Source organism: Macrobrachium nipponense, chromosome 30 (assembly GCF_015104395.2).
Source record: "Macrobrachium nipponense isolate FS-2020 chromosome 30, ASM1510439v2, whole genome shotgun sequence".
In the NCBI taxonomy this organism is placed as follows: Eukaryota; Metazoa; Arthropoda; class Malacostraca; order Decapoda; family Palaemonidae; genus Macrobrachium; species Macrobrachium nipponense.
The window spans coordinates 55,336,617-55,351,616 of record NC_087218.1 but is presented as its reverse complement, the minus strand read 5'-3'; the positions used below and the strand labels follow the sequence as shown (position 1 = coordinate 55,351,616).

Below are 15,000 nucleotides of genomic sequence, written 5' to 3'. Positions count from 1 at the left end.
CTCTCTCTCTCTCTCTCTCTCTCTCTCTCTCTCCTCTCTCTCTCTCTCTCCAGGATTCCTTTCACGTAATTTAGTGCACGAATCCCTTGCACTGGAATTGTGATTATGCTTGTGGCTTGTTATTGGTTCTTGTGCAAATGCGTTTCTATACTAAATAGTTTTATTTCCGATTTTAAATAAGTTTATCGTTTTATGTTTGTCTTATTTAATACTTGTTTTTGGTGTATTTTTTTAATTATGGCAAACAATTCTTGGCTTATTGGTGTTATTTTATACTTTATTTAATTTTCTTCCTTAAATCATTATCTCACTCCCACGGGAGATTAGCCGGTTTCTTGGAAAATTAAACCTTTGTGAAATTACGACTTTTTCGGAAATTAGCCTTTTGAAATTGGGCCTTCTATTGAAACTTAAACCATTCTTTTGAAACGTCATGAAACAAGGCTTTCTTTTGAAACGTCATGAAACAAGGCTTTCTTTTGAAACGTCATGAAACAAGGCTTTCTTTTGAAACGTCATGAAACAAGGCTTTCTTTTGAAACGTCAACCATTCTTTTGAAACCGGGTTTTCTTTTTTCGAGACGCCAACCATTCTTTTGAAACTAGGCTTTATTTTGTAAATCATGAACCATTCATTTGAAACTAGGTTTTTTTATATGTCAACCACACTTTTGAAACTAGACTTTATCTTGAAATGTCAGCCACTCTCTTTAAACTAGGCTTTCTTTTTAAACTTCAACCATTCTTTTCAAACTTGGCTTTCTTTTTAAATGCCAACATTCTTTGGAAATTTGGCTTTTTGATATGTCAACCTTTTTTTCGAAACTAGGCTCCCTTTTGAGGAGACAATCATTCTCTTGACACTAGACTTTCTTTTGAAATGTCAACCATTCTTTTGAATCGGCTTCGTTTTGAAACTTCAACCATTCTTTTTAAACTAGACTTTCTTTTGAAATTTCTACCACTCTTTTGAAACTAAGCTTTCCCTTGAAACAGGCTTTCTTTTGAAATGTCAACCATTCTTTAGAAACTAAGCTTTCTCTTGAAATTTCTGAACTAAGCTTTCTTGAAATGTCAGTCATTCTTTTGAAAACTAAGCTTTTCTCTTGAAACTAAGCTCTTGAAACTAGTCTTTTTGAAAATGTCAGTCATTCTTTTGAAACTAAGCTTTCTCTTGAAACTAAGCTTTCTTTTGAAATTTCAGTCATTCTTTTGAAACTAAGCTTTCTTTTGGAACTAGGCTTTCTTTTGAAATGTCAACCATTCTTTTGAAACTAAGCTTTCTCTTGAAACTAGGCTTTCTTTTGAAATGTCAACCATTCTTTTGAAACTAAGCTTTCTCTTGAAACTAGGCTTTCTTTTGAAATTTCAACCATTCTTTTGAAACTAAGCTTTCTCTTGACACTTTGCTCTTTTGAATGTCAAACCATGCTTTTGAAACTAAGTTTCCCCTTTGAAACCTTTTTAGGCTTTCCCTTTGAAATGTCAACCCATTCTTTGAAAGTAGCTTTTTCTCGTGAAACTAAGGCTTTCTTTTGAATGTCAACCCATTCGTTTGAAAACTTAAGCTTTCTCTTAAATTAGGCTTTCTTTTGAAATGTCAACCATTCTTTTTAAACTAAGCCTTCTCTTGAAACTAGGCTTTCTTTTGAAATGTCAACCATTCTTTTGAAACTAAGCTTTCTCTTGAAACTAGGCTTTCTGTTGAGATTTCAACCACTCTTTTGAAACTAAGCTTTCTCTTGAAACTAGGCTTTCTGTTGAAACGTCAACCATTCCTTTGAAACTAAGCTTTCTTTTGGAATTAGGCTCTCTTTTAAAACTTCATCCATTCTTTTGAAATTAGACCTTTTTTTTTTTTTTTATAAAACGTCGACCGTTCTTTTGAAACTTCAATCATTCTTTTGGTCTGGTCCAGGATCTCTCATTTGAAACATCAATCATTCTTTTGAAACTTGACTCTCTTGAAAAGTCAACCATTCTTTTGAAACTTAGACCATTGTTTAGAAACTAGGCCATCTTTTGAAACCGACCTTTCTTTGAAACTAGATTTTCTTATGAAACGTCAACTATAATTTTGAAATCTGGTTTTCTTTTGAAACTTCGACCATTCATTTAAACCTGACCTTTTTTTGTTGAAACTTTCAGCTCTCATGGGAAAAAAGTCCTTCATTTTGAAACTTTGAAAATTTCTTAGAAATGAGTTTCTTGGTCAATTTAGGCTTTTTTTCGCCTTCATTTATATGATTTTGTCGCCTGCGAGGTTAATAATCTGTTGGATACATGCATTGTCACTTAGAATGAGTCATAGGCGCTACTTTGGCTTGCTATCTACGCCTCACCTCCGAGGTGCTATAGTAGATTCACATCAACCGTGCACCTGATGTCTAGGCCAGTCCCTTACGACGCTCCTGATTGGCTGTTGATAAGCCAATCACAGGGCTGGAAACTCTCATACGTCTTTCAAAAGTATCCCTCAGGAGAGGTGGAACATACATCCTTCTTAAGTGAACTCTCGAGAGAGACTGAGAGTTTCCAGCCCTGTGATTGGCTTATCAACAGCCAATCAGGAGCGTCGTAAGGGACTGGCCAAGACATCAGGTGCACCGTTGATGTGAATCTACGATGGCACCTCGGAGGTAACGCGTAGATAACGAGTCAAGTAGCACCGAAGCATGTTTCAGTAACTGAAGCAGTTTCATTGGCAATGGTGTCTAGGTCAACCCAGTTTAGAGACTCCAGAGTCCAGACGTGCTTGGAACAGGAGTCTCCCTCCACCTAGTACGAAATGTTTTCGAACGCATTTGTACAGTCATGCCGCAGTGACTCGTCCACCAGTTTTATTTTGGTCCAGTTTTTTTCTCAGCAGTTTTTTCCTTCCTTTTTTTTTCTTTTTTAAGTTCAACGTTAGGCTTATTTAAGCACTTTTTGGAGGGCTCAGATATCTCTGCTTACCTAAGCCTTATAACTAACATATGAGTCTCGTGCAAATGGTGACCATCTACGAGACATATTGAAGATATGTCTCTCTCTCTCTCTCTCTCTCTCTACTATTGAGATAACATGAAAAATACATGTATGAGTTGGTTTGGATTAGTATAGGCGTATTACTGGTATGAGTCTACAATTTTATAGGCAACGTGTCATTTTGTATGTTGCAAATAATAATATTCGTTTCGTAGGCAAAATCTTCATTTTTATGAGTTATTTATAGGTAGAATCATAAGCTTTTTTATAGGTTGTTGATAGGTAGAATGTGCTTTGTAGTACTATAAAGAAATTGTACCTCTGTTTTAACGCTTCGTAAAACAGGCTGTTGAGAGCTCGTGGACCCCCCCCCCCCTCTCTCTCTCTCTCTCTCTCTCTCTCTCTCTCTCAGCAAGTCTCTTGTCTGAAGGACATTCTAAAAGTTTAATTTACTTCGTGGGCGTCTTCTGTAAGAAGTTCGCAGCTATGGCGATAGGCGGAGCTAGTTAGAATTATGCGTCATTTTTCCTAAATGTTCGTTGTCGATATGACTTTTTATTTTAAAATTGCGACTGCTTTAGTCATTGTGGTGTCAAATAATCCACATTATTACAGTTACAGAAATTCTCCATTTTTGTAACTCTTAACAGTTCAGTTTTAAATTGTCAATAGACACCATTTGTGTTGCAGTAACTTCAGTATAATAATCTAATGATATCAAGGGATCTTGATCTTCCTGTAGCAGTGTGTTTGGCTATTATCTTTGTATCCATTTGACCCAGTTATCCTAATGTTAACTTCTTCTTTTTTCATTGTCACCACGGAATCTATTATTTTCCATTTTCACGGTGTAACATTTTATTTTCAATTGGACATTGTAGTCTTTTAGATTTCATCACATTGTAACCTTTTGTTTCCCATTATCGCAATGTTACCTTTTATATTTCTAACAATTTAACCTTTAATTTACCATTGTCTCAGTGTAACCTGCAATTTTCATTTGTCACATTGTAATCTTTAATTTTCCCATGTCAAAGTAACTTTTTAATAATCATTGTCACAATCCAACCTTTCATTTCCCACCATCATAGTTTAAACTTTTTTTTAAGTTTCCAGTGTCAGAATGTAACCTTTGATTTTCCTATGTCAGGCTGTAACCTTTGATTTACCGTTGTCAAAATTTAACCTTAGATTTTCCCTTGTCACTTTAAACCTTGTGTTGTCCCTTTTCAAAAAGTAACCTTTGATATGATTTTTCCTTTTCGAAATATAAGCTTTTGTTGTCCTTTGTCACAATATTGCCTTTTATTTTCCCTTATAGGAGGGTAACCTTTCATTTTCCAATGTCAGAGGGTAACCTTTTATTTTCCATTGGCATAATGTAGCCTTGTACTTTCCATTGTCCCATTAGTACAGTGCAGCCTTTTGTTCTCTCTTCCCACACTGTAACTTTATTCCAATTGCCAAAATGACACCATATTGATGTAAACTTTACTTGAATGAGGCTTTCTTTAATTTCCCTTATTATAAGCGACCAGTTTTCTTCTTTTTTCCTGTCAATGTGTCAGTCTTTAATTTTGTTTCTTGGGCTGTCTTTCATTCAGTGGGATATTGTACTTTAAGCATTGAAAGATGTTAGACACCATCTTTTCTTTAAAAAAAGTATTCAATAACAACCTCCCCTGCTTTCTTTTTTTGCAGATATCAGACCACCATCTTCTGCTCTGCCCAAGAGATATCAGAGGTGAGTGTTGCCTTGTGTGATCCTGATTTTTTTCCCTATATTTTTGTTGGTTCTGGGCTCTTGTTATATATTTCTCGATGCTTATATGTATGTTGATGTTACCATTCTGTTTATGTATGTATATATATGCATATATATGTACATGTATTTGTATAATTGCATATATATAATAATATATATATAATATGTGTGTGTGTGTGTGTGTGTATAGAATATGTGATATATAGTGTGTATCTATAAGCATATGTAATATACTATATATTATGATATATAATATAATTATTATTATATTATATTATGAATAAATAATAATATGTTTATGTATGTGTATGTTTATTTATCTGTATATTTATGGAAATAATTGTGTACATATATTGATATGGCGTAGATTCACACTTTTATGTATCCTTTCGATGATGAGAGATATTCCTACTGAGGAGAGAGAGAGAGAGAGATGAGATGAGAGAAAGAGAACGAGAGAGAGAGAGAGAGAGAGAGAGAGAGAGAGAGAGACGAGAGAGACTCAAACGTTCGATTTCAGCATCCGGTTTGAAAATAGGAGGAAGAAATAATGATATTAAATTATTGCTGATCGAGACGAGGGGGTGGGATGAGGGTTGGGGGGGGGGGGGGGGGGGGGGGGGGGGGGGGGGGGGGGGGGTTGGGGGGGGGGGGGGGGGAGAGCTGTGGACTCTGTACAATCAGACCTGCCTTCGTCCACGTGGCTTTCCCCCTAATCCGCTTTTGATCAGAACAAACGAGATTGGGTGCTGTCAAATCCCCCTTTTCAAAGGGATTCGAATCCTCCTCATTCGTCATCAGTGTTCAGAGATTTTCCTTTGTAGTTTCCAAATGGTAGTGCCGTTAGTGCACCTCGCGTGGTGTACTGTAGACATTACTAGAGGGTCTTTTAACTTCGCGCCGTTTTTATCCTTTTAATTTTACCTCCATTCTTCCTACCTATCTTCATACTTGTACTTCATCTCCTTTATTTTCATTCCTCCTACCTTTCTTGAAGCTTGCTGTCCAGCACCTCAAACTGTTCATACTTGTACTTCATCTCCGTTGTTTTCTGGATCTCTTCACCCTGCTGTCCAACCACTCCAACTCCTTTCCCACTGTGTCAAGCGCTGAATGGCTGAAAATGTCCCAGTGCTTGGCTTGACAGCCTAAATTTCGTATATCGAAGTACAAACCCTATCTAGAGACTTGTGTGTACGTGCGCGCACACATTACTGCTTATTGTAATTTAAAAGTACAATTATTTTCTTTAAAAAGGTTTATAAAACGGACGGAGAAATTTTAATAAGCCAATTGCTATTGCTCGAAACAGGTATACAAATTTCTTCGTGTCTTTTAAAGAAATGTGTGTGTGTCACAGACCATACAATCACAACCCGAAGGAGAGTCAGCAGTCAGTGACACGTATCTCAAACATGGCCTTCCTTGTCTTTCATAGGTCGAACCACTGTCTCACCACTGTCTCTTCAGGACGAGGCTCTATATATTATATATAACACACACACCTTCCCTCAGTTCCAATCCAATCGTCTGCAGGCTGGCTGTGGTGTTCTTCTCTCTTGAAGCTTCTTCACCTTCGTCCGTCCGAGTCCGACCACCTTCACTTTCATCTGTGTACCGCTGAGAGACAGAGGAAAAGAAGAACTCTCAGACGCCTGAAAACCAGCCCCAAGCCCTCCCCCCTCCTCCCCCCCCCCATCCCATCTCACCTACCATTGGATCCTCCTCCTCCTCCTGCCCCAACTACGTTTCTATTCGTCTGTGCTCCAGAAGGGCAAGATTTTGTCTGAGGGTTTTCGAGTCTCGCCCTCTCTTGTTGGTCTTTTACCTCCTCCTTCTCCTTTTCCTTCTCCACCTCTTACTCCTTTTACACCACCTCCTCTTCCTCTACTACCATCTCCTCCTACTCTTCCTGGTGCCCCTCAACAGTTTTTGGAGCAGGGAAGACCCTGTGTTGTATGTGAGGAGTTTCTCCTCCTCCTCCTCCTCCCGGTGCCCATTGGCGGTTTCTGGAGGAGAGAAGACCTTCTGTGTGTATATGTGGAGAGTTCCTCCTCCTCCTCCCACCGGTGCCCATTGACAGTTTCTGAAGGAGGCAAGACCCTCTGTATGTGTGTGGGGCGTTCCTCCTCCTCTTCCTCCCCCTCCCGGTGCCCCTTGACAGTTTCTGAAGGAGGCAAGATCCCCCCCTCTGTGTATATGTGGGGAGTTCCTGCTCCTCCTCTTCCGCCCCTTGACAGTTTCTGGAGGAGAGAAGACCTTCTGTGTGTGGGGGGTGGGGCAGTTCCTCCTCCTCCTCCTCCTCCTCCTCCTCCTCCTCCCGGTGCCCCTTGACAGTCTCTGGAGGAAAAGTTAAGTATATCTTAGTTTTACCAGACCACTGAGCTGATTAACAGCTCTCCTAGGATTAGATGTTTTTACGTGGCTAGAAACCAATTGGTTACCTAGCAACGGGACCTACAGTTTATTGTGGGATCCGAACCACATTATATCGAGAAATGAATTTCTATCACCAGAAATAAAATCCTCTGGTTCCGCGTTGGCCGAGCCAAGAATCGAACTTCGGACCACCGGATTGGTAGCCGAGCGCGAAATCCACTCGTCCAACGAGGAACTACTTTCTGGAGGAGAGAAGACCTTCTGTGTATATGTGTGGGGAGTTCCTCCTCCTCCCGGTGCTCCTTGACAGTTTCTGGAGGAGGCAAGACCCTCTGTCCATGAGTGGGGAGTTCCTTTAGTCAACTCTCCTTCGCACCTGGCTAGCCCACGGTCGGTTAAGCATGGTTGCATTCCTCGCGTCTTGCTTTTCTTTTGTTTTAGAGGACATTCGAATAAAAGACTCTCTCTCTCTCTCTCTCTCTCTCTCTCTCTCTCTCTCTCTCTCTCAATTATTCTTCTCTCTCTCTCTCATTATTATTATTATTATTATTATTATATGACAAGCGTCTAGAGGTACCCTCTCTGGTCACTGGGACAACCACTTACAAAATACAGCTCGCTCTCTCTCTCTCTCTCTCTCTCTCTCTCTCTCTCTCTCTCTCTCTCTCTCTCTCTCAATTTTTCTTGAGAGTCCTACTTTGCAGGACATCCTCCTTCCGGTTCCTTGGTTTTCGCAGCTTAACGAAGGATTTCCTGTAATCCAATAATAAGGAACGCGCCACCTGGAAGACGGGGGTTGACTCTCTCTCTCTCTCTCTCTCTCTCTCTCTCTCTCTCTCTCACACACACACACACACACACACACACACACACACAGAGGAAACGTTCATAATAATAATAATAAATAATAATAATAATAATAATAATGAGTTGGCGATATGCATCGCCTGCGGCCTTAACCAGTACTAGCTCGTTGTGTAGTAAGTCCTTGAAAGTGTTACAAGGCCTGCTGTGGCCCTGTGGACCATAACCAACCAACATAGATGACCCACCAGTGGCTTTTATATGAGATCAGTCTAACACTGTTTTGAAGAGCCAGTTAAAGATTGACGCTTTTAAGCGGCATATTTAACTAATCCAGTCGTAATACTAAGCTATGTAGACCTATCATTCTTTACTTACAAGACTAAAGCACTTATAGGTGTGAATCAGTGATTGTAAATGTTCGCCAGCATACTTTGAAAGGAAAAATTGGACATTTATTGGAATTCAATCTCAGGGCTCAGAACCACACCAAGGTCCTTAGGCTGTCAGTTGAAAGAATCATTACAAATATGTAATTTTCGCGAACAGAGATAAATGAACTAGACCTTAGTCGATTTTACTGTTCCTTAAGAGTCTAGACCAATTTCGATACAACTGTTCTTTAGAAAGAATCTAGTGCACTGTAGGCATTGCTTAAGGTTCTTTGCAGCTTGGGTTTTGGCCTGAATTCCATATTAAAAAGAATAGACCTAGTCGATATTTCCGGCCTTTTAAAAATCTAGGCCTAGTCGATACTACTGTTTAAAAAAAATCGACATTGTCTGCCTCATTGTTATCAGAAAATTACCATCTTATCACCTGCACCAAGTGAGAAGTAAAAAAAGTAAGTGTTTGCCTCATCACCCACTTAGAAATTCCTCATTTGTAAGAAATTCCAATTCGAAATTAATAGAAAGAAAATTCCGCCAGGTGGTGATGACCAGTAAAAGTTAAATCCCAGTTGGCGTCACCCTCGCCCACAAAAAAGAAATAAAAATAATAATAGGTAAATAAGTAAATAAATAGATAAATAAGAACCAGTAACGGTCAACCCTGCAGCCGACCCCGAAGTGGAGAGACTTGAAATATTTGAATAGTACTATAAGCCAACCCGATATTGAAGTGGCTCTAAAGAATAGGTTTCCTCTCTCTCTCTCTCTCTCTCTCTCTCTCTCTCTTCTCTCTCTCTGTCCATTACCTCAGTAGTGTTTTTATTTATTGTTATACGCCACACACGAGAGTCAGTATGATTCAAAAAGTGGCCTTACCTTACCTTACAGACCTTACATCTTGTTCGGGTTGCCCCAGGTCCCTCAGTGTGAGGCACCTCTAATGTCTACCAGAGAGTTGCTAGTACATCTTCCGGTATATTTTGCATCTTCCAATCTTGGATGGTCTGGGATGCAGTTTAGATATTTGTCGAGCTTATTCTTAAACACATCTACGCTCACTCCTGATATATTCCTCAGATGAGCTGGCAACGCATTGAATAGACGCTGCATTATCGATGCTGGTGCGTAGTGGATTAATGTCCTGTGTGCTTTCCTTATTTTTCCTGGTATATTTTGTTTTTTGGGGCACTATTAATCTACCTCGCTTGCTCTTTCTGATATTTTTAGTTCCAGATATTTTCTGCTATTCCTTCTATCTGTTTCCATGCCTGAATTATCATGTAGCGTTCTCTTCTCCTTTCCAGACTATATAATTTTAAGAATTGTAGTCTTTCCCAGTAGTCTAGGTCCTTACTTCTTCTATTCTAGCTGTAAAGGACCTTTGTACACTCTCTATTTGTGCAATATCCTTTTGATAGTGTGGGTACCATATCATATTGCAATATTCAAGTGGACTACGAACATATGTTTTATAAAGCATAATCATGTGTTCAGCTTTTCTTGTTTTTGAAGTGCCGTAACAACATTCCCATTTTTTGCTTTACATTTTGCCAACAGAGTTGCTATTTGATCATTGCTAACATGTTCCTATTCATCATCACACCAAGGTCTTTAACTGCTTCCTTATTTGTGATGGTCTCATTATTAGGTCCCTTATATGCATATAGCTTTCTTTCTCTGTCTCCATAATTTATTGATTCAATTTGTATCAGAGTTAAATACCATCCTATTTACCTCTGCCCAATCATATACTTTGTTAAGGTCTCTTTGTAGAGCGTTCCTACTTCATCACAAGTAATTTTCTCTACTTATTCTTGTGTCATCTGCGAAAACCTACTCCTCTACCGAATCCTTAACATTATTGTGCTATGTCTTCAATCATAATAACAAACAGTATTGCAGCTAACACCGTACCTTGCGGCACACCGGATATTACCTTGGCTTCATCCGATTTCTCGTCGTTTGCAATAACTATCTGTTTTCTGTTGTGTAAAAATTCTTTTAACCATCTTCCTACTTATCCACGATATTGTGTTTTCTAATTTTCTTCGCTAATATATTATGGTCTACTTTATCAAAAGCTTTTGCAAAGTCTAAATAAACCACATCTGTTTCATTTCCGCTTTTCATATTTTTTGAATATGTTTTCACGGTGGACTAACAGTTGGGTTTGTGTACTTTTTCCGGGTACGAAACCATGTTGTCCTTTATTAAACAAATTATTTTTTATTAAATGTTTCATAATATTTTTCTTCATTACCCTTTCATACACTTTCATTATATGTGATGTTAGACTCACAGGCCTATAATTACTTGCCTCTAGTCTTGATCCACTTTTGAAAGTAGGGGTAATATACGCTAATTTGTGCTCATCATATATCTTGCCTGTATCTACACTTTGTCTTAATAATATTGCAAGTGTCCTTGCGATAGAATGAACTACTTTCTTTAACAAAATAGCAGGAATTCCCATCAGGCCCTGCAGCAGCTCCATTTTTAATTTCATTAATAGCCTGCACAATATCAGCTCATCAATATCTATGTCAGCTAAATATTCACTATTTTCATCCCTTACTTCTATATCATTATCTTCATTATCTATTCTAGGGGTGAATTCTCTCATTATATCGTTTCTGTTCCTGGCCAGTATGTTGCAAATTTCCTTTGTTTTCATTCGTTAATCTCCCTTCAATTCTCAGAGGGCCTATTTTCTATTCTTCTTTTTATTTATTCATCTTCTTCGCATATGAGTATAATAGTTGGGTTTGCTTGATATTTAATAGGGTTTTTTCTTCCAAGTCCCGTTTTTCATTTTCTTTTGATTTTGTATAATCTTTTTTTCTGCATTTTCTATCTTACTTTTTAGTTCTATAACTTTCCATGCATTTTTTTCTTTGCAAGACCTTTTTTCCACTTTCTGATTTTCTGGAACAAGATTCTTCTGTCTCTTGGTATGCATGAATGATGTTTACTTTTCTTCTTCGGTATATATTTTTCCACTATTATCTCCAATATTTTATATAATATCTCCGTATTTACCCTTATTGTCATCACTACGAAAATGTTATCCCAATCTTTGTTTAATTCTTCATTAATTTTCTGACCATTTTATATTTTTACTGTAGAAGTTGTATTTTCCATATCCTTCCCACTTTTTCATTTCTTGCTTATCTCTATTTTCACTTGCTTGGAATGAACTGTTTAATTCTATGACATTATGGTCTGAAATACTCGCATTATAAACTATTATTTCTTTAACATAATTCATCTCGTTCACAAATACTAGGTCTAAAGTATTTCCTTTCTTGTTGGCAGGTGATTTATTTGTTGATGTTTGTATTCTAGTAGCATATCTAATAGCTTTTCAAATTGCCTCTTATCTTCTGCACTACTATTACTCTCTTTTTTTATGTATAAGTACAACCACAATCTCCTATTCGTTCTTTCCATTCTACGAAAGGAAAGTTGAAGTCACCAGATAGGAGAATAGTCCAGTCCTTGTGATTTCTACATATATCATCCAATTTTTCAATTATTAAGTCAAACTCTTTAGTATTAGGAGGTCTATATATTACTATGTTCATCAATTTTTCAGATTCAAATTCTACCGCTATTAGTTCACATTCTGAGTTACTATATTTCTCATCATATTTTTCCTTGTTTTTGTCTTTCCCATATATTGCGGTTCCCCCTTGATTCCTATTTTTTTCTATCTGATCTATAAGTTTGGAACCCTTTTATTTGATCATCATTCCAGTCCTCTTGGGAATACCAGGTTTCACGTTATATTTCATTTATATCTATTTTCTTTTCATTTTGGGTTAGTTCTTCTAAGTACTCTATTTTTCTTTTGAGTTACTCGTAACGTGGAACAAACCCGCGCATCATCACTATGATGGTTTGCGTTGTTTTTCTCCTTCATTTAATTAATCTGATAGTAATAAGGATTTTCCCATGTCTCTTTTCCTGTTTCCTGGTATGTTGTTCTTTTTTTCATTTCCAGAAATTCTGACATTAAAAAATCCAACTTTTCCATAATATTTGATCTTCCTTCATCATAATTATTCATTTTGTGTCTGAATCTGCAATTTTCTCCGTTTCTGCAATATCCTCTTGCATAATAAATACAGTTATTATCTCTTGAGTAGAATTTTCGGAGCTGATGCTTTGAAATTCTTTGCTGACACCTCTGCATATCTCATTGGTGGTTTGCTTTTCTCTTTTACCTGATATTCTTGATTTCTCTCTTTATTTGTTTCTTTCTTATTTTGGATTTTATTACTTGGTTGGTTATTTATTTGATTATGATTCTGGCTACGGGTGCATATGTTGCATTTTTTGTCGAACTTACATCCTTTTCCTTCTTTTAGGTTTTACATATTTTTGGATGCAGATCTCTGCAATCATCCCCATATCCATCTAAGTATGACTTTAGTTTTTTTTTACCATATAGTTTCATAGTTTTGACATATCTTAGGATGTTTGTAGTAACATCTTTCTCCAAATCTGCAATTCCCTCTTTTCAAAAGGTTGCAGATTTTGTCTTTCTTGTCTATTTTTTCTCTTTCCCGTCATTGTATAGATCTGGGTAGAGCCTCTTCGGGATTTGCTTTTCTGTTGTCATATCGTAATTTATTTTCTTCGTAGGTATGCTGCTTTATTGCCTCATATGTAGTATCAATGAGTATCTCTGCATCCATACTTTTATCTTGTTCTTTGTTTTCCTTATTTTTTTCTGTCATTTCATTTTTGTTTACTTCTCTTCCGTTTTTCCTCTTCTTCTTTTTCTTCTTCTTCTTCCTCTTCCTCTTCTTCTTCATCCTCAACTATTTGTACATTTCAATCTTGATTTAATAACATTGTCTATCCATGATAGACATGTTGAACAAAAAATTCTTGTATCTTTTCTCAAATCTTGTATTACCTCAGCACACTGTGGATGGGTGGGCGGAATGTTTGCATGCAGCACATTTTCTGATTAGGTTTTGTGGATTGACTATGCTATACCAAACCTTACACAGTTTGCATGCTTTTGGCATTCTTTTCCTAATGCATCAATTAGTATATTCACAAGATTCACCTTATTCAATTTTCTTTGTCGGAATATGTTGGTTTATGTATATTTCTTTATGAGTCTCTTGACCACTTGGATTTTATTTGGAACTTCTTCAATTATTTTCAAGATGTTTTCATTAGATTTGTTCCAGTTTGAAGGATTATATCCTTCTAATATATCTATGAATGCTTTTTGTATCTTTTTGGTTAGGACTGTTGCTGATTTCATAGATGAGAAATGCCAGTTCCCTTCCTGCTACCTCATCGTATTGCGAATCTGCTAGACACGCCAATTACGCCACCTTTTTCCCGCAGTTGGACTTACTGCCATCTTGTTTCTGATTTATAGTATTAACACTTGTTATAAACTAACTTAGAAGACGCTTTTATCCTCCTTACTATTTTCACACTAATCTTATCACCGATAGTTCACGAACACTTCTAGATATTTCTCAAATTCTAGTCGTATGTTAAACTTGTGATATCTGTTGATTATTGTGACTTCACGCGGGTACGTCTCACCAAGCAAGATGGCTACTACGAGAGAGGAGAGAGAGAGAGAGAGAGAGAGAGATTAATAATTTAGCCACAAGATGTAGACGTTACATTGAGAAAGATTTCGCACCTTTAGGAGACCCTAGGCCTATTGTTCATTCAAGAGGTCCTAGGCCTATAGTTCAAATCTCCTTAAAAATGACTAAATTATATATAAAACGAAATAAAATTTTCCCCCAAAGCTGAAAAACATACAAACCAACATACAACTCATTTGCAAAACATTACTCATAATGTTGGTTTTCATGATGGACAACAATAACAAAAACAACAAAATTCACTAGGCCTATTGTTTAATTCTTCGTCAAAAAAAATAACCAAATTATACAAAAAACTTGATTAAATTTTGATAAAACAACGACAAAAACGAACAAACCATTCATTTGCAAGACACCACTCATAATATTGGTTTTCATGAAAAAAAAAAAAAGGAGGCGGCCATAAACCTATATAGTTTAATTCGCCGCCAAAATTAATTAAACATACAAAAAAATAAAATATATTTTCGATCAAAATCTGACACAAAAGAACAAACCAACCACCCATTTGCAAAGCATCAGTCTAATATTAGTTTTCATGATGGACAACAAGAGACCAGTTAGGTAATCCATGAACTTGGTGCGCACCCAATAATAAGAAGGTGGTCCGTGGCCTTCCAGAAGTGTCTTGTCAGGGGCCATTAATTTGGACCCCAAGGTGAATGTGGTCGTCCTGATGAATCTTAAAACCTCCTTCTTCTACTTTTTCTCCATCAGAGTTCAGTGGCTTAGTACCAAACCCCTAGAGTCCTAGACTCACCTACCAGAGGCATCAAAGTGCGATTTCCTAGAGAGATTCTGGACGATCTGACCTCGTTCCTCTAACCATAGAGGATGCCAGCTGACCTGACCACTGATTAGGTCTACTGGTAGTTGGTAGGCTTTGGTGGGTCGCAGCCAGGGCCAAGAAAGGATTCGGGGACGGGAGGAAGGTGCTTGGAGTCTCACCCCAAAATCTCTTCCTGAGAAAGGGGAAGTATATAAGAATAAAACCTGCAAAAATAATGGGAACTGAACAACGAAATGCTCCCAAAACGCTGAAATA

At 37.4% G+C, this 15,000-nt stretch overlaps 1 protein-coding gene across 4 annotated transcripts in view; it reads left to right on the top strand.

Moving 5' to 3' along the window:
- LOC135202542 (protein enabled homolog) overlaps positions 1-15,000 on the top strand; it is a 269,259-nt gene that overhangs the window by 206,517 nt on the left and 47,742 nt on the right. For all 4 annotated transcript variants that reach the window (XM_064232013.1, XM_064232014.1, XM_064232015.1 and 1 more), the window contains one exon: positions 4,669-4,711. The gene's annotated coding sequence lies outside the window, so the exon portion shown is untranslated. The remainder of the gene's footprint in view (positions 1-4,668; positions 4,712-15,000) is intronic.